This window comes from Perna viridis, chromosome 9 (assembly GCF_037379345.1).
Source record: "Perna viridis isolate PV_CMFRI_1.1 ecotype Kerala chromosome 9, ASM3737934v1, whole genome shotgun sequence".
In the NCBI taxonomy this organism is placed as follows: domain Eukaryota; kingdom Metazoa; phylum Mollusca; class Bivalvia; order Mytilida; family Mytilidae; genus Perna; species Perna viridis.
In genome coordinates, this window is record NC_142453.1 from 5,888,427 (window position 1) to 5,913,299 (window position 24,873).

The 24,873-nt window shown below is 31.8% G+C and overlaps 2 protein-coding genes across 6 annotated transcripts in view; one reads left to right on the plus strand and one right to left on the minus strand.

Moving 5' to 3' along the window:
• Positions 1-14,689, minus strand: part of LOC148606457 (sphingosine 1-phosphate receptor 2-like) — a 28,032-nt gene extending 13,343 nt beyond the window's left edge. The window contains exons 1-2 of one of the 5 annotated variants that reach the window (XM_088545009.1): positions 14,536-14,658; positions 11,581-11,675 (exon numbers count right to left, since the gene is read on the minus strand). The gene's annotated coding sequence lies outside the window, so the exon portion shown is untranslated. The other 4 variants (XM_088545007.1, XM_088545010.1, XM_088545008.1 and 1 more) reach the window with 4 other exon arrangements.
• The window catches only part of LOC148606456 (5-taurinomethyluridine-[tRNA] synthase subunit MTO1, mitochondrial-like), a 101,654-nt gene that overhangs the window by 45,224 nt on the left and 31,557 nt on the right, over positions 1-24,873 (plus strand). The window lies entirely within an intron of this gene.

A 24,873-nucleotide genomic window follows, 5' to 3' on the forward strand; every position in this document is an offset into this window, starting at 1 on the left:
ATTCAATTTCACCAAAGCCTATCGAGCTTTCATTTGAAACAGAATAAAATCAATCCAAGTTACTTTGATGCTTACATGAGATTGATGTAAAATGCTGAATACAAACGTTCCAATGATTTTAGAGACTCTTACCCAAGGTCTACCTCCTTAAATAATTGTAATGTGTCAAGAACAAACATTTTCCAAATTTCAAGTGAAAAAAAATGGGTTTGATTTTCACTGTCAAAAACCAGGGTTGGCTGATATATTTAGGGCAGGGACCACAAAATAGGTTATGTGTAAACCTTTGGGACATTATAACACTGTCTCATGTGGGAGATTTTTATTTGAAAGCATTTTTTATGTATTAATTCAATTATTTAGAATTTTTTACAGAAAATATAATAATTTTAACCAAAAAACTCCCACAAATTTACATTTTTATATGGAGGATTCTATATTTTTCATTGATTTTGTGAGTCTTCTCCCAAAAGTGGGAGAGTTAATGAGTATAAAGACAGACCTATGTGTTTTTACCCTACTGATTACAGGTCTTCATTTCAACTTAAAAGACAGTGACTTTTTTCCTGTATGATATAGTATACATTTGATTAATCATAGGAATTAAAAAGAATAGTGAGAGCAACATCTCTTTCGATATGCTTTACACATCTGTTGTTTGATCAATAAAAGATTAAAGGAATGATTTTATTATGGGAACATGAGCACAGTATGAAGAAAAGACAGCTTGCATTGCATCAGTGCAATTCATGTTTTGCATGTCTTATGAGCTAGTCAATAGCTATGATGTGGCAGATCAAAGATTTTCTATAATAACTTCATCCAATAACCAACATCATGATTGACAGAAAGTAGGCGCTTTTAGCTGAAAAAAACCATCTTGGGGCATCCTACATCACAGAGATATTTTAAGTTAAAAAAAGTGGGCACTTAAGGCCATAAGACTCATTCTTTAACCTGCACCACAATGATATTTTTTGGGTTCAAAAAGTGGACACTTAAGGCCATAAGACTCATTCTTTAACCTGCACCACAATGATATTTTTTGGGTTCAAAAAGTGGGCACTTAAGGCCATAAGACTCATTCTTTAACCTGCACCACAATGATATTTTTTGGGTTCAAAAAGAGGGCACTTAAGACAAAAAAAAAGCATTCATAAATGCCCCCATCATAATGATATATTAGGTTCAGTGAGTGGGTTCTTAAAGTTAAAAAAAACCACATCCATAAAATGTTACATTTCTGGAAGTTTGTGCTATATAAAAAAAGTTAAAAAAGTTGAAAAACTTAAATTTCACTATCATGATAATATCTTAGGTTTTGGCCCTCAAAGCTGAATAATCCAATCCTAAGGTGAAATGTCCATCCCACAATGACATCTTCAGTTTAGTAACCTAAATATTGTTGTGAGAAGAAACCCAAATTTACTGGAAAACAGAGAAATATCACCATATTTCTTTAAATTTTTAATAGCCAACACTTTCTTTACTGTTGCTCAACTTGTATTAATATCTTGGAATAAAATGTATAATGGTGTTAGAATAAGAGAATGTAGTTGGAAGTCAGAAATCAATACAAGTTGATGGGAGGGCAAAGGAATACAGTTCAGTTTATATAGCAAAGGAATTAGGAGAATCCATATTCACAAAATTAAGTATGCAGTAAAAGGCTATTTAAAGCTTATATTTGTACCTGTTCAAATTGTGCCGGATCAAGATCAAGCTTTCATATCAATTGAAAGGATTTTTTTAATGAAATTTTCCCTTGAAAAAGGGAGATAATGATGTTCTCTAAATATTGATTCTGTTGAAGCAGCCGCAATTAGAGTTATGTCCCCTTATCTACCTAGAAAGGGGAAAATGGTTGTTTTCATATAACTAACACGTGTGATCTGCCTGGAAATTTTACAGCTGCTACACTTCAAACCAACATCATACCAAATTATTTTTCCCCATAAACATTTATTTGCCAGAAATTATTGCATTTCCCCCTTATTGAACAAAACAAATAATTTCTCTCCCTGCACATTGAGGATACATTGTCCTGCTCAACAGCTGTTTCCACCCAATCAATACAGTGATAGAATATTAATATATCATGTTTTGTCTCCTTTTATACATGCTATTTACAGTTTGTATTGAAGACCTTCAGTTAGACAAGTTTCATGCTGTGGTATTTGTCTTCCTTCTGCTGAGCTGTTTGGTTGTTATAAACAGAACACACAGGACGTGTCTGTTTTTAGGTCAAATTTGTCTTGTCACTTACATTTTCTAGCAACTTAACCTGGTCATTTTTTTTTAAATATATCCCAGTGCTTTCATTGCAAAAAATAATTTTTTTTTTTCCTATTTTAAAGCCATTGTGGAAAATTGTGCATTATATTTCCTTATTTAACTCTGTGCCTTGGCCTTTAAGGATAAATTCCGGGGAAAAATATAGGTGAGTACTGTATGTCGATTTTCATATTGCATGCTCTTGTCATCTTGTAAACAACCAAAGATGGCGGAACAAAACATCACATTTCCGTTGAAAAGGGGATAATTGTTAGAAACCCCCGAATCTGTAGCAAATGAACTTAATAGACTTGTCTATAAAAACAAGATGAAAGGTGGACATAGTGCAATATTAGAAGAATATATGAAAATTCATGTCTAAAAAAGAAAATATTGTATGAGGAACACAGAAAAAAAATTACTATATGATAAAAGGGTTATTGCATGAATATTTTGGTATATTAGACCTCGCAGTATATTATACTTCACTCATAAACTTGTGCAATATGATATACTGCTCACTCGTAAACTCATGCAATATGATATACTGGTACTGCTCACTCGTAAACTTAAGCAATATGATATACTGCTCACTCGTAAGCTCACGCAATATGATATACTGCTCACTCGTAAACTCATGCAATATGATATACTGCTCAATCGTTAACTCGTGCAATATGATATACTGCTCAGTCCAATATTCATGCAGTAACCCTTTAATATTTGGTTATGTTAAGGATGTTGGCTGCTCTGCTTAAGAATAATAAGGATTTCTAAGGGTTGTAAAAGTTTCTAAGACCTTTCATGCTAGAATAATGTAAGTAGATAAAAATGATGGGTCAGTCAGATTTGTTTTGAGATATAAACATATGAAATTTTGGCAAGAAAAGGATTTCATTTTCCATTGGGTTTGTCTTGATAAGTTATATCATTAAAGCTCCTGAGAAATAACGAGTATTTCATAAAATCTTCTCAAAAGTTGTGTTTAATGAAATTATGAAAAGAAAAGTTGGGGTCACTGGGCAAAAGATATTTTTGTGATGAAATGGATAAAACCAGAGGCGTTTGGAAATCTGACAAAAGTTCCTGAATATGATGAATTAAAAGTGAGTGGGCAAATTTTATTTTTTTATTTTTTATCAATTTAAGTAAAAAATGTCGTCAACTTGGAAGAAATTGATCTAAATTGGGGAAAAAATTTTTAAAATTTTTCAGGGATGGTGAAAAAAACTAGGTTGGGAGAGGACGAGAATCTAAGATATAAAATGTCTAACCATCAAATTTGCAACATGGAAAATTTGCCCATTGGTATTAAAACAAATTGGTTACTCAGGATAAATTCAAAGAATTGAAATGACCTACATACAAATCATGGACCTTGACCTTTGACATATAATACAAGTTTACTTTCAGCATGTCCTATTGACTGAGAATGCAATTTGTATTCAAATATGCATCACTATAGCACAGACAATGGTTATGAAAACTTGGTACTTTATCATTAAACATTAACTATTGACTAAAAAACTAAAACTGAGTTTGTATAGAGACAAGATCAAGAAGCAAATAGAAGGATCTAAAAAATATGAATATTGATATGACAGCCCGACAGAAATGATAGATGATGGAAGAAAGATGAACCTGTTTTTATTAAGGGAGATATGTAGCTATACAAAGAAAGAAGGATGTTGTAATATTATTTTCTTTGTGCACCACCTATGAAGAGTAGACCAGTGCATATGAGTGCAAATTGTTCATTGAGAATTTTAAAAAATAGAAAAGTCAATAGATTTTGTTGATAATTTGGTGTGTTTTGGGTGGTGAAAGTTTTGTTTAACCTATTAAGTATCAGTCTTTATAAAAATCAGGCAGGAGGTGATTCATGTATGCCAAAAACCCACCAAATTCAGTTTTATTTCTTGTTTAGAATCAGTTATTGATCACATAACCAGTTTTTGTTTTTCATTTGGGGGTTGGGCTTTTGAGATAAAATTTATATAGATTGTACATGAAATTAGCACTTTACAAGAGTTATTGTTCTTGATTTGGTTTGATTTGGATGGTTTTAGTGGGAGGTTAAAGTGTAGTTTTCTCAAAAGTACAGATCTAAATAAAGAAAGGACTATTGTCACATAGAAATATAGATTATGTTGGCCAAAAAAAACATCGTATGATCCATGGGTTTTTCTACAACATAAATCGCTTTATCATGGGTGGTGTCTGAATTTTATATGGACTGGTACTTAAATACTTCTTATACCTACCACATCAAGTGGTTAGGATGTCATACTCTCTGAAAAATTGTTCATCCATCTATCTGTCTGTCCCCTGAGAGTTTCAATATATTAACTTTAGAAGAACATGAATGATCTTTTTCAAACTGTATAGTTATTGAGAATCATAAAATACAGATGGTCTTCAAAATTTCAGTTATTGATACTAAAGATATGGCCATTTTAAGTTGTTTTTATCCTCAAAACTATTTTGCAATATGGTGGGATAATTAATGTCCCAATAGATACTCTATTTTATAATATGGCTTGATACTGCCTTTTGTTGAAATGTAGCATTTTACATAATTTAAACTAAGTTAATTATTTATTAGAAATCCTTGTTACAAAGATGTATTTTTGCGGTATATTTTATGAAAATGTCTGCATGAATTTAAGTTTTTTTTTTAAAATACATTTGCAACCCATTAGACCGTTTTTGCTAAAGACAATTATAGTCTCTCATGACAGAATTTTGATATGGCCAAACTTCAAACTGCAGGGGTGTTTACTGTTACAATTTTTTTACGATCTTGTAAAGATTTTTACTGCAAATTTAAGCAGTATATATAGTTAGCATTTAGAGAATCATAAAGTTCAAGATGATCATGGGCGGCACATTGAAGTTGACCAAAATATATTAAAGAACATGGTCTGTAGAATTGCAGTTTTGGTTTCATATAGAAAATTGACATTATTTTTAGTGCAAATTTAAACACAGTATATATAGAAAGCATTTAGAGAATCATAAAGTTCAAGATAATCATGGGCAGCACATTGAAGTTGACCAAAATATCTTTAAGAACATGGTCTGTACAATTGCAGTTTTGCTTGCATTTAAAAAAATTGACACTATTTTTATGGTATTTAATTGCCTCATGTGTTTAAAAGGTAATTAAAACTTTCAACTTACAAAGAACCAATTAGAATGTTTCCTCTGAAAGCATGGCACAAAAGAAACATGGAAATGGCCACTGTCGTAGTCTTTTTCACACATGGAAAAATAAAAAAACCCATTGGGTAACAGTTGGTCGACTTACGTTTTCTTTACTGACTGGATGGCAATCAATAATAAAGGATTAAACAAAAGTACGACAGGCCTCTGGGATGATTTTAATTCATATATTGCATGGCCCCGACAGTTTGAGTAGTTGTTTTGGATGTTATTCAGTTCAATACCATTTAATACTAGATAATTACACGATCTATATACAATCATGCCATTATTGTATAGGTCTGAGATGTGTATTGTGCCATTGTGTCTGTATGTCACGAATTACATTTTTCTACAATTTAATTTATTTGCTTTACATTCTTTTTTTAATAGTTAAAAATATTTATTTAAGAATCTGAACCTGAGTGTTTATTTATATAACTTATAGGATTTTCCTGCTAATTTAGATGTCATCTGTGTTGTTCGATATTTGTTTTAAATTTTTAAAAAGAAATTAGTTTACATAAAATGTTATAAAACAGAAAGTTTTCTGTATTTCACAAGAAGAAAAGATCATTTTATACAAATTGATTCTGGTAGATTTTTTTTTATTTGTAGTCAAAAGTTAACATCCTAAAACTTTGTTTACAAATTGTAAATAAACACAAGATTATGTCAAATCTGATACCTATCCAAATATAGCAATAAGTACCTTACACTGAAAAAAGACAAAATATTGGTCTTTTTGGAAAAGTCCACATCAGTTTGTACTCAGGAATTCCCCTGTCTTAATTAACTTTACAGATATTCTAATTTGTGTTTAACGAAGGGTTTCTATGAGTTCTTAACTGCACAAGAAATCATATCTCATGTCAAAAATCAATTTGATGCCATGTGCAAGAGTCAGGGGCCTACTTAGTCTTAGTGTACTGTAAAACTTTGTACGGGATGGTGATTTGGAATTATATTATGGTTTATGGAGAACGATGTCATGGGGTTGTATTAAGTCCATCCCTTAATATGTGTTCTGAAACTTCATTACTAAATATAGAACATAGGTCTCAGACTGTAGTTTTTCCCATATATCTCCAACCCATTAGGATTAGCCAAATTCTGAAATGGATAAAAGTATTCAGCATGATGATTTCTATCTCTGGTCAAATTTTTGTTTTATCCATTAAGCCATGTTGGAGTTACTGTCCTTTTTCAATGTGTTTTTGCTATTTTTTAATGCAATATCTTTCAAAAATCTTCTCTGATATTACTCAAACAATTGGAACCAAATGTAGTATGAAGGTTTCTTAGGATATTGTGCATTAATCTGATGTGGTTTTTTATGTTATCCTTTGAAAAATATGACTGCTGATACTAAAAATAGAGCAAAGTGGTCAGACAGAAATTTTTCTCATATATTTCCAGATTCATTAAGTTAAGCCCAATTTTGGCACATGTCTGAGTGTTCAGCATGATGAGAACTATCTCTGGTCAAATTATTGTTTTTAATCTGTTATGCCATGTTGGAGTTATTGCTCTTTTTGTCGTTTTATCCCTGTTTTTAATGTTATATCTTTCAAAAATCTTCTACTTTGAAACTACCAAACCAATAAGAACCAAACTTAGTATGAATAAATATTTCTTAGGGTATTCTGCATAGATCTGGTTTTGTTTGGTTTTTTTTTGTAATCTGTTGAGAAATATGGTCAACTGTCACTAAAAGTAGAACAAAGGGGTAAGTCAGAATTTTTTCTCATATATCTCTAAAACCATTAGGTTCAGCCAAATTCTTTCAATGGTCCTTAATAAAAGTCCTACAAAGGTCTTCAAGGGATCAAAGCTGTCAAATGAGGTCTCACTAACCACTTCTAACGTTTCCATTACCTTATATGTTAAAAATGTAGTTTTCAAAGTTTCACTGTGAATTCCAAGGACAAATGACATCTTAATGTTGCATGCCATTGTGAAGCTTGAAAAAAAAGCTTTCAAAATCATTATGCTAATGATATGATGATTGTATAAATTTTTTACAAAATTGACTTGAATTAAGAATACATGAAAATCCACATTTTTGTCTTTTCTGCTAACTGACAGCATGGAAGCAAATCTGACTTCAAAGTACACAACCTCAGCTTTCTTTTGAATACTTTTGATCAACATATGCACACATTATGCTCTTCCAATGCATAAATCTAGATTCAGTGTGTTTTTGGTACTATTTTGGGTGGCCATTTGACCCAGAAGTGGTAAGTGAGACCTGACTCCTTGTTAGAGTTATTGCCCTTGAAAGGTGAAATATTTAACCTGATGAGCAGTTTAGGCTCCTGGGGGCCTCTTGTTACATATCTAATAGCTGTAGCAGAATGATAGTTTGAGCCCAATCTGAAATGCCTTTTTCTTTTTACACCCCAATGGTCAGCATTGGCCATTTCCATTTACAGGCTAGACTTTTTTTACAATCAAAAAATTTTAAAATAACTTCTATAGATTAAATTGGTAGAAATTAAAGAAACAGGTCAAGTGAATTTACTCCACAAAAATTTGTATCAGGTTTCCGTACCAGGTTTTACCATATGCCTCAAGATACACTCAGTGTACAGGAAGCTAAAATGATATTTTTATTGTTAGTTTCCAATCAATATTACTCTTACATCAATTATAATATAAATCATTTTTCTTGATGTTTGATTCAAAAGGAGCCAATTTTAGTTCAGCTTCAATTAGAGTACACCATTAAAAGGGGTCAATTAATGGTAAAGTGTATGTCAATTTGCTAATTATATTCAAGGACAGATGTACCTATATACAGGGCTTTGGTATATAGGGCAATTATTTTCTCAATTCTTGTACTGGAGATTAAGAAACTATTTTGATCTTTTTATTGTTGCCAATTTATAAACTTTGGAATTTGTTTAAGAGAATGTGTCCTTCCTGTGACTTTCTAGAATTGTGAATGGTTTTGTTATCCCCTTGAATATTTATACAATTCCTTCCATAATAAATGTTGACATTATGTTTGTCTGGCCTACTTGTCTGGCCTGCTTGTCTGTCTGTCTGTCTGTTTGCATAAATGTCATTCCAGTAATCTAAAACAAATTGGATTTTGTTCAGTAGAGAATTGTTGAATTTTCAACATTTCATTTTATACATACAAAATTTATTACTGTTTTATTACATGTATAATCAGCAAATTATGCTAAAGGAATCACCTTGGAATTGTCTTGTTTGGTCAGTCATTTCGTCATTTTGTTTTTTTTTTTTTTTACAATATCTCAGATTGACATTAAATTTTTGTGTGTGGCTGAGTATATGATATGGCTAATTTTGTAAGCAATTTCAGTTGCTGCACCATATCAACTTTCTGTTTTGTTGAACTTTCCAATTTCTCACTATATGGAGTGTTAGAGAAAATGTTTGTTACAAAAATCTTGGCTGCTTCTAAACCGATTGATTTCAAATTTGTCTGTTATCAACTTCCTGTTTCATTGGAATGCTGAACATATTGGGATATAACTAGAAGGACAACACATTCAACTTTGAATATTTTTATACAATGTTCTTAGTATAATCTTAGTGTTGCATGCATGGCTATTCCCCCTTATAAGAATGTATGGTGAATTATATTTTTTTGTCCCCCACCTCTTCAGGCACAAGGGGACACAAATTCTGGTGTCTGTCTGTCCATCCGGTCACACTTGTGAAACTCTTCAGAAATCACTTGACTGATTTTGTTCAAATTTTGTAGAATTGTGAGCCACCATTTGTAGTTGATCATAATGCATAACCATTTTGATTTGACAAATTTTACAGGAGTTTCGGATCATTTGCACTTCAATTTTTTTTTGTATTGGCAGGGAACATAGGGCTACAAAATACTTCATGATTTATTTTAAATACTTCATTGTTAGTTTAAGAGTACATTTGGCATTAATCTGAAACTCCATGTATTAGAAATTGGATAAGATAGAAATCTTTGTTTTACATTAATGCTTGCACACTCTCTGGAGAGTATTAAAAAATCTTCAGTTAAAGGTTTCAATTGGAAAACAAAACAAGATATTTGTGTTATGTCTGTGGAGCTTTCATTAAAATTAAGGCAATATCCTTTAATACTATAAGCCAGGACTGTTGTTGTGCTTATCAACAGTATATTATCCCTTGTTACCAAGAAAATGATTGACATGCTTTTAAGTGATGACCATCCATCTGTCTGTCTGTATGAAAAGTACATGTTCAAAGGAATAATGTCCCAAATGACTTGAATATTGAGGTGAATTGAACTGTGTAACTGGTGCATTGTACTCTTATAGTTAACTATAGACCGACTGGTTCATCCTGTCCAATCATTATTGTACCTCCTGCTTTAAAGCAGGCAGACTATAGTGATTGTGGTGCTTGTCCGTCTGTCTGTCTATTGGCACTTTTTATCTTATAATGTTGTTTGCAACTACTCATCACAGTCACTGAATATTTTAAGAGAAATTTTATGTAAGCATGCCATATCATGAGATTTGATTTCAGACTGAAGCTACATCAATTTCCTCTGTGAAATCTTTGTTTGTAAATTGGTATGAATGTTTATAAAGTTATTTAAAATTGATTCAAGAGGAAAAACATGTGATCTCATTTATAGTGATATTTTTACAGATATCAAGAATCATTAAAATCAAAACCCTAATCATTTGTTTATATACTGGTACCACCAATTGTCTATACAAATATGATGCTAAAAACATTTTGTATGATTTTTTGGTTCAGTTTTTGCCTACATGGAAAGATTTATCTCCCTTTGGAGTTATGGAATTTTAAGCAATGCGATTTTATAGCTCTATATCAGATTCTGCAGAACTCCTGTATGTTTTGTTCAGAATATATCGGTGGTGTCCTACATTCATTCCAATAACTTCTAAATATCTGTTTGCAATAAAGTAAGTGTCCTCTCTCTAGAGAGCTGAAGAATTTTATGAAGGCTATAAAAATCATGTAATATTCTTAGTTATGTAATGATTTCCAATACTCCATTTGTTGTATGAGTGGTTTATAAGCTTTGTTTTGAATTCATGTTTTGATTCAGTCTGTCTTATTTTTGTTAAAGGGGTCGGAAACTATTTTGCTGGATGAAATTTATGATATTATTTAACTCATGGTAGATTGAATCTGGAAATGAAATTAAGTTGGTTCTAAATGGGGAGCACTTAGTATAATTTTAGAAATCTTACAGTTTAGATCAATGTGTGGGATTGTGTGAATTAATTTATCTACAGTGCAATAATTTGGAATTTCTTCAGAAATTCTTATTGTTTCGCACAATGCTTGGAGGATAAACATTTGATATGGAGTGAGTGGTCAAATTATATATTTTTTACCATGTTGACAGTTAAAATATTTATGAATTAAAATATTTATCTTTGAGTGTAAAAGATAAATGTTCGAGTTAGGGTGACTAAATTTGAAGGGATCAATATAGTTTTTTTTTTCTCCCATCTACAAGATCAAAATATTTATTTTAGAATCCTTCAAAGCCCCCACCCCTACTCTCCTTAAAATTAAATGGTCATCCCTTTGGTTTGGTTGGCAGATTAATAATTTGACTGAAACAAGGACTTAGGACATTGAACTGTCAGAGTTAGATTTACAACATAGATAATTAGGCTAGTAAACTAAGGGCATTGGTCTTGCATGTACACATATATCACCAACTAATTGCTAGAAACTCTGAAGTTGAAATAACCCCCATTTTTTGGAAGAGTTGTGATGATGCCGATAGTGTGGACAAACCTGATTGATGATTTGGATAGAAATCAATGTAAAGATTACAGTAGGGTACCAGTAGATAAAACAATAATAATATCCCCCCCATCATAGATACTAATCTCTAACAGAAAATATCTAACCTTCAATTACTATCAAAGCTTGCACTCCTTGTAATGGTGAAATGAGCAGAGAATCTCAAAACATTTATCTGACTTAAATTTCTCTATCCAATTGGAAAAATGTCTTAGTAGTGATCATAGCTTTGTTATAATGTGAAGATTTCAAGGTAAATAAAAATAAAAGGTTGATTAGGCCAGAGTAAGAAACTTCTCTGTTAAAGGTTACTCTACCTACCCTAGCGCATCTTATTGGTAATGTTTATGAAATGTTGCTTAATTATCATTTTTTAGTTGAGCACTTTTAAAGTCAAGGAATCCATCCAGAAGTGCCTATATAAAATAATAATAAAAAAATGAAATTGTTTTACGTATTTTAACTAGCTGCCCTATTTTTTTTATCCAATGTAACCTTAAACAGACATATATTTTATCTTTGCCTTATATTTAAAACAACTATGAATGACAACCAATGATCAGAAAGCCTGTCTTCATTCATCAGAAATCTTTTAGTGTCATTGCTACCATGTTTTTACCATGTTTTCAGTTAACTGTGGCCTTTTTTATAAAAATAATTTCAGCATACAGTCCCAGAGCTTGTTAAAATCAACAAAAAAATCTGTGAGGGATAGCTCACTAGTGATATCCTCGCTTTCAATCACGATATAAGGAAAATGAATAAGTCCTAGGTAAGCAGGAAGTTGTCAAATTTTTCTGAAAATGATTCCCACCATATGACATACCTACGGGAAGAAAGTGTTAAAATTTTTAAGCCGCTGTGATGAGTGGTTGCTGAGAAAAAATTGTTATGGACAGAGTAGAACAGTATAAACCCCCCCTTCTCCTTTGGAACAGGGTTAAAGAAAACTAGAGAAAAACAGGTCTTTTGGAAGACTATTGCTGCAGAGTATGTCATGTTGTGTTTATAAGAATCATGCAAATTTTGTTGTGTGTGAGGCTACATGGGTCTATAGTTATTTATTATATCTACTGGTATATACTTGTTATCTCCTAAGAACAAGGTTATATGAAAATCTACATATAACTTTCTGTTAACTATAGCATTTTATACACAATGTCTACAATAAAAAATATGTAGGCTTTCCAACAATGAATTTCAAATTTTGATTCTTATCTGGAGTGCCACTTTTCAAATTTTTGAATTTTTATATCAGTTTAAATCCTTATATCTCTGAAAAGCAAATTTTTAAATCAGGACAAATCCTCATATCTCTGAATAGCAAATCTATTGATGATAAAATCTTGATAATCTCCCTGATTATCTAAATTGGTACATCTTATTGAGCAATTTAACGGTGTATGTAATATTTAACAGTAATTTTAAAGTTTATACAGAGGCTGGCATTAATTTTTGCATTGTATATTTTAGTCTTAAAGCTAGAATCAACAGCATATTCATTTAACTTGTGCTACCAATCATATTTGTATGGAATTTTTTTTCAGGTTTATTTTTATAGGTGCTTTTTTTATCTAATATGAAATAACTTTCATATGATATTAACGAGGAACTGAGATTATACCTGATGAAAAGTTTAATTAAAATTATATCTCAAAAATCTGGTAGCCCTGCTTTCTTAGCTGATATGAATTTTATTCCTCAAGATTTTTGTGTGTCTGTTGATTTCTGTAATTTTCTGAAGCCTAGTACTTAACCAAATACAATGTAGAATTTTGAAATTTTGACACAATCTTGTTTGCAATTAATAAATTGATTATGTCAATTTCTGCCATAAACACCATCACACCAACCCCCCAATAAAAATGGTAAAACAATGTGATATTTATGCATGAAATCTTGTTTGATTCAACCTAAAAAATATTATGTCCCTCTAAACTATGTATTTTTCTCACATTGACAAATGTACTAGAGCTTTGATCCATTGCTATGCCTATGCTTATAAGGTTAAGAAATCATGCTTGATCTCAATAAAAAATGACCTATGCAAATGGTATTTCAATTTAAGTCATAGGCAGGCTTTGTTGATTAAGTGAACTCCCCTACCTGTTAACTCTTCCTGTAAAGGAGGGAGACTCCCTCTTTTTAGGTCAATCTCCCTCTTTGAGAAAGTCTCCCATGTGGGAGACTCAAATCTCCTACTTTCACGATTTTTTTCCCACCAAAATCTCCCTCCAAGAATAGCAGAAATATTGTACAAATTATGTTCTAAATGGCTTATTAAATTTATATAAATACAATTTTTATGTAATATAATAATCATTGAGAACCATCACCAAATTATTAATCTTTTTGTTATACTGATTACTCAAATTTTAATAAGAAATTCTGAGTAGATTAATGAGGTTCTCATAGATTTTATATCTTTGTCCAATCTTTGTACTTGGATTTCTAGCAAAATTATTCCTATTTTTTTCTTCAAAAAAGGTCGTCTTGCTAAATCTCCCTTTTCGAAAAGCAGAAAAGAGGAAGATTTCCCTCTTTGAGCATTCAAAAAGTAAACAGGTATCCACCTCAACCCCTATATGATAAAAGAATTCGTGAATGTAATAAAAAAAAATGAAGATCACTGGTGCAGCACTCTTTATGTAAGCCAACAGCCCCCCTTTTTTTGGAATTTCTGGATCTGCCACTGTAAGTTATAATATTAATAACAAAATTGTCTTTGATCAAATATTTTTTCAGTATATGCCATATGCTGCATTTTTTTTCCTATGTTAGGAAACAGCTTTTATTGCTCGTGTGAAGTAATACTTCAGTCCGATTGTGTAAACTGAACAATTGACTAAGTAGAACTAGGCACATTTCTGCTCAGACTAAATAATTTTTCTGAAAATCACTTGAAATGACTCTTGCATGAAATTAACATGTATATGATAAGTTCACATGATTTTCACATATAACTTTCATACCTCATGAATTTTACATTAATTTTTTTTTTTGTCAAATAAAGTGAAAATCCTTTTCTTGTTTACAATTCCTATGGTGAACAGAGATCAAAGCAAAAAAATGCATAAAATTTGATAAGTTTAGAAGAAGACAATGCTCACCTGTCATAAAAATTAGAAATGTGTAAAAAATCCTTATTAACACATTTTTCTTTTTCTATCACAAGTACTTGCCACTAATTGTACAATCCACTGGGTCTTTTCTGATTACTTTAAATATTCTTATGACGCATGTAACTTATAAAAAGACTTTTAAATAATTTCTCACCTGTATAAAATATTGATATTATAAGAGCAATGTAGAAATTTCCTTCACAAACTACATTTCCTGTAGTTGTTATATCCATAGAGTCGCCAAATGAACTGATTGCTCATAGACTGGTTCATCAGTCAGTCATCTGGGTAACAGTTGTGAGGCTGATGATGGGGGAGATTGATGTAATTATCCAATGGCAGTGTTTGAAGAAAATGTATAGATGATCAAATGGTATACCAGTTGTTTTTAATGAAGATTTTGTTGGCATTTTTGGGTTTTTGATTCTGCAGAATCAAAATATCTAATGTCACATATACATTGAAACAAGACACTCTTTTAAAATTCCCTTTACATAACTTTCAATGTTCTGAGCCTTGATAAACAACCCACCTATCTTAAAGAAACTAACTTTATAGTCTATGGATTTAGTCTACACAGGATTCACTGTATCTAATTTGTATAATTTAGGCAGATTTATATTTCAATTTGTAAAATGATGTTGAAGATGTACATATATATATTTTTTCCCCTTCTGTTGTGACATTAACAGTTGAACCACTTTGTGTGTCTTAAATAGAAACCAATATAACTGAACTACTAAAAATAAAAGTAGATTGATTTCAGTGTGTTTACTAATAAATCTATGTTTGGTATCGATAATTTCTACCTGATTGTTTGCATATAATATCAATTAGCACATGGGAAAATTTACCTCATGCCATTACATGTTAAGATACCAATTTCAGCCTGTATGTCTAATTACGTGCTCATCCATGTGACGTCAGATAACTTGCAAATAGTTATAGGAATTTTCAGAAATACTGCTGAATTTTGAATGTAGATTCTTATGGTGAGATACTACGATATAAGCTTTTCTGGACTAAATGCATAGATAACTCTTGAATTTTCTCATATTGTGACATGAAATGGGTGATTTCAAATAATTCAGTGGGCCAATAACATGAATAATACATTAATTTTACACACAAAAAATTGGCCATTGACCCAATTGCCTTCCAATCTTTTTAGGTAATTTTTACATTTTATGGGCTAATGGGCCATGACCCCCCTCTCAAAATGATCCCTGTAAATATCCATAACTATGAGCTATGCCATCACTTAGCAACTGTGGTCTGTATACTTTTCAAATTCTGCTCTACTACATGAAAACCCCTTGACCAATTTTAACCAAGCTTGTTTGATCTTAAAGTTATTAAGTACCAGTCCACATAAAATTCAGACAATTCAAATAGTACAATGATTCATGGTGTAGAAAATCCACCAAACAAGCAATGCTTTGTCAATCTACATATGCTATATATTTACATAGTAATATTTGTTTCTGTATTCAGATCTGCATGTTTTAGAAAATATTACATTTATCTCCCACTAAAATCAACCAAATCAAACAAAATCAAGAATGATAACTCTTGCAAACTTCCAATTTCATGTACAATCATCATAATTTTTATCTCAAAAGTGCAACCCCCAAATGAAAAACTAAGCCTGGTTATGTGATCAGGAACTGTTTCTGAACAAGAAATTAAACTGAATTTGGTTGGTTTTTGACATACATTAATCACCTCCTGTCTGATTTTTATAAAGACTGATACTGAAGTCTTATTTTAAAAGGATTGTCAAAGTTAGTGTCTTGTACATTGAGTTTAATCCAAGTTACATTGTATAACAAAACAGAAGTTAATGATGGTTTGGGTTATATAAACTACTCATAATTTCCCACGCTATTTTATGTTAAGTTTGAGTCTGATGGTCTGTATTTCCATAAATCCTTCTGTCAGGCATCAACCTTAGGTTTGTCAGACATAAAGCTTTAGGTCCACCACCTTTTTGGATCCACCTATGAGTAATGCCGTGTCGGCCGTTGACATTTATTTTATTCATATGAAAACCCTGTTAAAATATTTAACCTTTAATTCAGTTGTATCTATATTGCATAGCCTGGATTTGTTTCCAAAATTTAATTAGGTAGCATGATTTGAGTTGTGTATCTGATCTGTTTCAGATCTTTGAATAAAAAAGCTGAAAACTCTGTGCTCAGATTATGAAAACAAAACCAACCAATTAGTAGCACTCTGACTGGTTAACCATGAACTAAATATATAAGGTGATAATTTGTAAGAAGACAACTTTTTTCTTTTGATTAAAAGAAAAATGTATATGAGAGATACGGGCTTTATCATCTTCAGTGACTGATGGGAAGCTATCTGCAAAGTATTATCAAATTGTTTGCCACTTAATGATATATTTACACCTTTTTTCATGATGAATTGAACAATTGTAGTTATTAATTAATTAGCAGACATTTCATGCTTTTCAAAGTTAAGAATCTTTAAATATTTAATTGCTCAGGCACAGATTCAAGAAAAAGTGTTGCAGGCAAATGCCCCTTCTAAAATTTGGTTTATTTCGGGCATTAAATCTTCGTTTATTCTTAAATATTACCCCCAAATTTTTTGCGTTACTTTGTTTTCCCTTTAATTTTATTTACACCCCCTAACCTGAAATATTGGATCTCCACTACCTGTACATGTATTACAACAATGCATTTGAACATGAGAAAAACAAATTTTAAGTGGTTTGCATTACAACTATTACTACTGACTTGGTGATCTCAAGGTAGCCTGCTACACTCGAATGTAGGAGGTTTTGGGTTCGATTCCCAGTCAAGTCACATCTCAGACTTCAAAATTGGTAGTCATTGCTTCTCTGCTAAGCATGCAGTATTATGGGAGTTACGTGACTAGATGACTCAGGGTCATTATAAGGTGTCAAAGTGGGTTGTAATGCCTTCATCTGGACTGTTCCTTCTGTGAGCTAGCACAGTTAAGATCCCGCTCACAGTGTGTTACTTGTTCAATTGGTCAATCATGCTGGTCCTGAAATTCATGGAATATCTGCTATAGGATGTTAAACCATAATCAATCAATCAATACTAAAACTAATGAGCACAACACATGTCTATAACCTGACTCTTATGTTTCCTGAATGTACTTTGTAATCCTGATGGTCTGGTTGAAATATAGTTGATTGATAGAGATGTCATTAGATGGACAAATAATTATACATTGATGAAATATGTATAAAAATATTGTATAATTATTGACTGGTCCATTTTGTTGGCATTTCTATTGTGATGATCAAATTAGCTTTGTCTTTGATGAATTGTAGATAAATTTGTCTATATATTGATTGTGAGTATTATTTTTAGTCTTATATGATTGGTCCTTGATCTGTTCAAGAGCAGTAACTCTGAAATTCATCTTGCCATTCAATTTGAAAGGCTATAAAAGATTGTCATTAATAAATTGTAGATGCAAAGAAGATAAAAGTTGTCTATTGATTTGGTGTGTTATTCTTAAGTCTTCTATGACTATACTCCTTGATCCAATAAAGGGAAGTAACTCTTGTATTGAGCTTGCCATTAAAATTAATTGAGAGAAAGGTTATAAACTTTGTCAACAACCAGTTGTAGACACAGTTTGTGGTCTTTTTTATTTATGTTATTTCTGAATGATCTTACATTTTTGGTTACAGGTCAACTCAAGGACAGTAACTCTAAAATTGATCTTGCCTTTTGAATAAGTGACATTATATATGTTTATTGAAAGCTTATCAAAAATGAATAGAAGAATGTATTGCTCTTTTTATTATCTATGTCATTTTGAATGGTTGTATATTACAGGTGAACCTAAGGGCAATTACTTCAGAACTGATCTTGCCATTTCAATTAATGATATTGCTTTTATGTAGAGGAGTCTTAAATTAATAGAGTGGACAAAACAGTAAATAGATCATGTGGTCTTTTTTGTTATCTTTGTTTTTTTATGATTTGTTTAATATTTCTGCTTATAGATCAAATCAAGTGCAATAACTCTTGTTCTAATATAGCTCTAGCAGTTTGATTTGGGAAGGAAATGGGGTCCTATCTTTAACATCCTATAGATTAGTCCATAAATTTCATGGTCATAAACATGTATCTCTGGTCCATAGTTTATATAACTCTTGAAATTTGGTTTTGTTAGGAAGTGGAGTCTTATAATCCATTACTATCTTAAGTTAAAATGGTTTTCTGAATTCTGGTATTATTTCTGAGTCCTTTATTTCTAGTCAACAATTCACAGTAAGGAGTGAGCTGTAAGCTTTGTCAATTTTTTTCCTACAAGTGGATTAAATGTTTTATTGATTTTTATGTATTTGTGAGTATTGTAACTCGCACTGGGGACACAAAATTATTTTGACCACCCCCCTTTTTTTCTCAAAACCATTCATACCCCAAATGCCTGTGAGTATGTGGTCTTTATATTGTGTTTGAACAGTTCAATGCTAGTGGTATGAACCTCTTTTGCCCTTATATTATTCCTTCTTTCAAAGTCCAGGTAGATACTTCAGAATACATTCACATACCTGTTAATAATAGAAACAGTTCATGTGGGAGCTTTTTACACAAAAGCAAATATTTGATGTAAAACAATTCATTAAGTCAGTATTTTTCATAGAAAATGTTGTTATTTTAACCAAAAACCTCCAGAAATTGTTAATTTTTATGTGTGAGATTATAAATTTTCCATTGGTTTTGTAAGTGTCTTCCTCCCTTATGTGGGAGGGTGAACAGGTATGCATTCATAAATAATAATACCATCTTAATGTAAATAAATCGATTAACAGCTATTACAACTGATGAATGACAATCTGACTTTTACAAAGGCATTCAGAGAATTTTTGAGCAATTGAATTTTATACAAATTGACATAATGGAGACCTTATTAATCACTACACCAAATTTTCCCCCAGCATCTTTTACAATAAAGTACTCTTGTAATAAAGGTATGGTAAAGTCATTCAGATTCTCTGTTGGTAAGAAATCTTAGGCCAGTCGCATGAATTTATTTGTTTCTGTGTCTTAGTGAAAACTTTGATTTTCACATTATGTAAAGGTGAATATCTGAGCTGAAGGGAACTAACATTGTATTATTGTAGTTAATGAATCCAAAACATGGTATCAATGAAAACTACTTTATGCAAAAGAATCTCCCATCTGCCTTGCAAAGTAGGTTTGGGGAACTTTGCAGTTCATATGTAAGAATACAGCAAATCGGAGAGTAATTCCCATAACCAAAAAAAAATGAATCGAAAACCATAAACATTTGTTCCGATGAAATCAGTTTGAAGGACAAAACAACAAAATTTTATCCCCATGAAAATAAATAATTAAACAGTACTTTTTTGTTTTGTTTTTTGGATTGCCCTTAAGTTGATGAAAATTAAATTTTAACATTTTTTTTAAACCATAGGCAGATTCAAGTGGAGACTAGACCCCCTTATGCTTGAAAATTTTGGTTATGTTAAAAGTAAATCTATGGAGCAGGCCCTTCCCTTTAAATATGCCTGTATACACCTTTTAAGCTTTCCTAGAGTGTTTATGCTCTGTTTGGCATGATATAACTAAATTGTCTGATGTTCTTATATCCCCTACAGACTAAAATTAGAGAATATAAAGGAATACTTTGTCTGTCTGTCTGTCTGTCTGTCTGTCTGTCTGTCAATTTCTCATTAACCGTTCAATGGATTAAATGAAGCATTTGTGAACATCGGGGATCAGATATAAGTGTGGATGAATATAGAAGATTTTTCACAGACCTTTTCAAGAAGAGGTAATTAATCCAAGTTCAGGGTATTTCAATTCCATAACAGGCAAGCTTTTTTCTTTGATATGTTAATTTGCATGCTACATTGATGTTGTTCCAAGTAGCAGATTCAGGAGGAGGGGGGTTCAAAATGTCAACCTCCCTCTTTTCTTGGACAATTTTGCACAAATTTTAGACAAAAAATTAGCAAAATAAACCGTGGATACCCTTTTTCTAAAATCTGCAGATCCAAGCCTGTGTTTCCAATAGATTTTACCACAGTTGACGTGGAATATTGTCATGTACTATTGAGGAATTATGAAGAACTTTAAGCCATAAAAAAATGAATTCAATTTCGACGTATAGACAAACTTGTGAATTACAGTTCAGCAAATATGGGTGCTTCAAATAACAACCTTTTAGATAAATACAGTAATTTTACCAAATTGCATATAACTAAAGAATATTTGTGTGTTGCCTGACAGATATATTATCCAATATTATAGTGATTTCTGCAGACATTAATCTAGCCTGTCATGTTAAGAATTTTGGCATATACAAGCATTTGATGAAGTAAACATTTTTGGCTAAGAAATCCTGATGGCAAGACTGATAGGGGCAAAATCATGGATGTTTTCTATTATATCATTTGATTAGTGAGCAGACGTCAGATTGGAGAAAATTGGTCACCAATGTTTAGATGGTACAGTTCTCTTGAGGTTATGTTTCTCCTTTGTGGGTGGATGTAGACTTATGGATCAACCATCTGATTTTTATGTAAATTACACAGTTAATGGTTTTACAATTACAATAACAGTGTTTTTATACCCCTGCAACTAACAAAACAGTCAGTTCCTCTATCAAATTATAGCAATAGAATTTGTAGAATTTGACTTGCCATCAACAAAATTTGATAGTAGAAGTCCTTAGTTAAAGAATGCATGTACATGTATATTTATATATATTTATCTTTGTAATCAGCTGGGTAGACCACAACAATTTGTTTACATGTAACATTCCAAAATTTTTATGTTGATGTAAACACCTTTATGTTATTCATTGTTTTCATCACGAAGTAACGTGCATGAAAATTAAGTTCTTATGGGGGATGGTTTAGCAATGTTGTCTATTTTTGATTTCTATATTTAGAAAAACCTACCCTGAGGGTTTCCAGGGTGTTTTAGTAAAATGATGGGAATTATTACACTACCGGTACACCTGCTTCTATGCAGTCGTGGTTGCCCTGTTACTGTCAGTTTTGTGTGTTTTTGTATTTAATGTTTGTGGTTCATATCTACACTTTATAAACACCCCCTCCTCATTAAAAGCAGGAGGTTTACAGGTCTAGTGGTCATACTGTCTGTCTTTGTGTCTATGCATCCCCAGTTTTTATCTGCAACTCATCTAATGCTATGAAATGGATTTCCCAACTGAATAACTTTGGAGTTTTTATTAAATTGCTTCTGGGGATGGGTATGGGGTATCACTTGGTAAGCTTTACTCACAGATGGACAATTATTATTTTTGCTGTACCTGGGATTTATAAACAGTGAGCTTTGGATGTTACTTAAACTGTGTTCAACCCTTTATCATATCCTTTGATAGAATAGGGGGTACCTGTATATTGTGATGTGGTGTCCATCTGTCATCTCCTCTGTCATTCCATTCATAGCTAACAGATTTTCTTGTCTCCCTTTTCCAGTTTTCTAGTTCATCTGCTTCCTGTCTTTCGAGCAACTGAAAATTGTTTATATGTGAGGTATTGGGAAATTTTCCGTTGCAGATATCTCAGCACCCATAGGAATGATTAAATTTTTTGGTATATGGCTTATACATGATGACTTGTCTCCCTTTTCATCTTCCTCGGTCATCTGCTTCCTTTTTTCAAAGTCCCTTATAAATTTTGCGTATGTTTATAGATTTAGTGAGCATCGCTCTAACTCAGTGGATTAATATGAATGTAAAAATAAGGTTGAAACAACAAAAGTAAATAAGCAACTTAAACCCCTAGAAACAAATTTTGAACATGGATCAGGTGCACTCAGGTAGGTTAATATCTTGTCTAGAAACACCTATCATATTGCTCATGTTCAATTAGAGACTATCGGTAATGGTCAATAGTGATATGTCATCAATGCTATGAAGGTCAACCAGTTCACTGTGGAGTTCATGGAACTTTCACAGTTATATTATCTGGTACTAAAGATTTTTATCTTATTTTTCTGGTATGTGGTAAAACATATACTGCATGAGTCAAGAACTGAAACCTTGATCTCAGTAACAATGCTGTTCAATTTCTTCAGACCAGCTTTCAACAAGATGTTTTAATTCAAAGTTTCAATAATTTACTTCATCATGCAGTATAATGCTATTTAGATATCCCTTTATAGTGTAATAAAACAAGGTACAATTTAATTGAGGCTCATTTTTTCTTTTTCTTCAAAAAGTCAAGTTTTACAAACTTATATCATTTTGTGATGTAGGGTACCTTACTTCGTAATCTAATTTAAGGAGGTCAACCTAGGGTAAGGGACATAACTCATGAAATCAGTGATATGTTTGTATTATATTCAATTTTACCAAAGCGTCTCAAGCTTTCATTTGAAGCAGAATAAAATGAATCCAAGTTAATTAGATGCTTACATATGATTGATGTAAAATGCTGAATACAAACGTTTCAATGATTTTTAAGAGTTGTGTCCCTTTCCCTAGGCCTACCTCCTTAAATACAGTTTCAGTTTGTGCTAAGGAGAGCTATCAAAAGTAAATTAGTGTTCAAGACAACTGGAAAAAGATCATTTTCTTTTCAACACTTTTGTTGATTTATTTGAAGTTGAATTTTCTAATTGAAACATTTTTTTTGAAGGTGTTGATTTGTGTAAAAGTGTGTTTCCTTCATTGTGGTTTAATGGTCTTGAAATTTGCAGGAAATTGTTTTATGTTGTTCACAGCAAACGATGTGTTGATAATTGCTTTAAAACTACTTTTCTACAGAGATTTTCAAAAATAAATTCACTGTTTGGTCTTAATTAGTTTGTTCTTAAAACACTGAAAGAAATAACTTACTTTGGCAGACAATTCTGTGGCATATTCAGAGGACCAAATCAATACTGAAACATTCTTTTGTTGAAGAGTAATCAAGGGAACCAAGATTATAGTGGAACTCAAAAGAATGTAATCTAGGGTCAGACCAGACCTGTGAAACAGACACACACAACAAAGAATATAAAATACTGTGAAAGTATTATTGTTCATGGGATGCCAATTTTTGTGGTCTTCAAGGGTTTTGGGAACCTCAAAATTTGGTACCAAACAAAAAGAAAATTTCCCATTCGTTTGTCTGATAGAGTTTCAAATCCATGAATTTAAGAATCCATGAACTGATGATTTTCTCATAAACCATGAAAATTGGTACCAACAAACAAAAGTACCTTCATAGTAACCAAAATAATACATACAAAGTAACAAAAGTAAATGAGCAACTCAGACCCACGAGAAACTTGGAGCATGGATGATGTGCACTGGTTGGGTTAGCATCCTCTGCTTTTCTAGAAACCCCTGCTGAGTTGCTCATAAAAAAGTCAAGTCCACAGTAGGCATAAGAGGAAAAGAAAACTATGACATGTTGAACAAATCTGTTCTTATGAAGTAGATGAGATGGATACACTGTAACGATCTAAGATCTTGTGACGACAACCATAAAATATGGTTAAAGTTTGGTGGTTTCAGATTCATACAATATATTTCAAAGTTAGCATTTCTCAAAAATGGTATTTTGTTCAAGTTTCAACAGTTGCAGAATTAGGCTAATTTATTCTAAGTTGCTCCCACGAAAAGTTATCTTGTTCCCTCAAAATAATATGTTGTACCCACAAGATAGTTGTAGGTTTCCTCAAGGTACTATGTCATTACCACAGGAAGTTATTTTGTTCCCTCAATATATTATGTCATTCCCAAAAGAAGATATTTTGTTCCCTCGATACATTGTGTTATTCCCTCAAGATACTGTGTCATTCCCACAAGAAGATATTTTGTTCCCTCAATATATTATGTCATTCCCTCAAGTTACTATTTCATTCCCATAAAAATTTATTTTGTTCCCACAATACATTATGTCATTACCAAAAGAAGATATTTTGTTCCCTTGATACATTATGTCATTCCCTCAAGATACTGTCATTTCCACAAGAAGATATTTTGTTCCCTCAATTTATCATGTTATTACCTCAAGATTCTATGTCATTCCCACAAGAAGTTTTTTCTGCCCTCAATATAGTATATCATTCCCTCAATATATTGTGTCATTCCCTCAAGATACTGTGTAATTCCCTCAAGATAGTTATATAGATAGGTAATATCTTGATGCAATAATTGATTTCTTGGGGGAATGAAATAGCATCATGATGGAACCATATAGTATCTTGAGGGAACAACATATTATCCTGAGAGAATGACATGATATCTTGAGCGAACAACTTTATATATTGAGAGAAAAACAAATTTTATTGAGAAAATGACTACGGTAAATATGTTGAAGAAATGACATAGTATCTTGAGGGAACGACATAATAACTTGTGGGAACGATATATTATTTTGAGGGAACCAGATAAATTTCTTTTGGGAATGACATAGTTTCTTGAGAGACAATACAGTACCTGACCCGATCTATGCAACTATATTTGCGATCAGTTATCAGTCATCAAT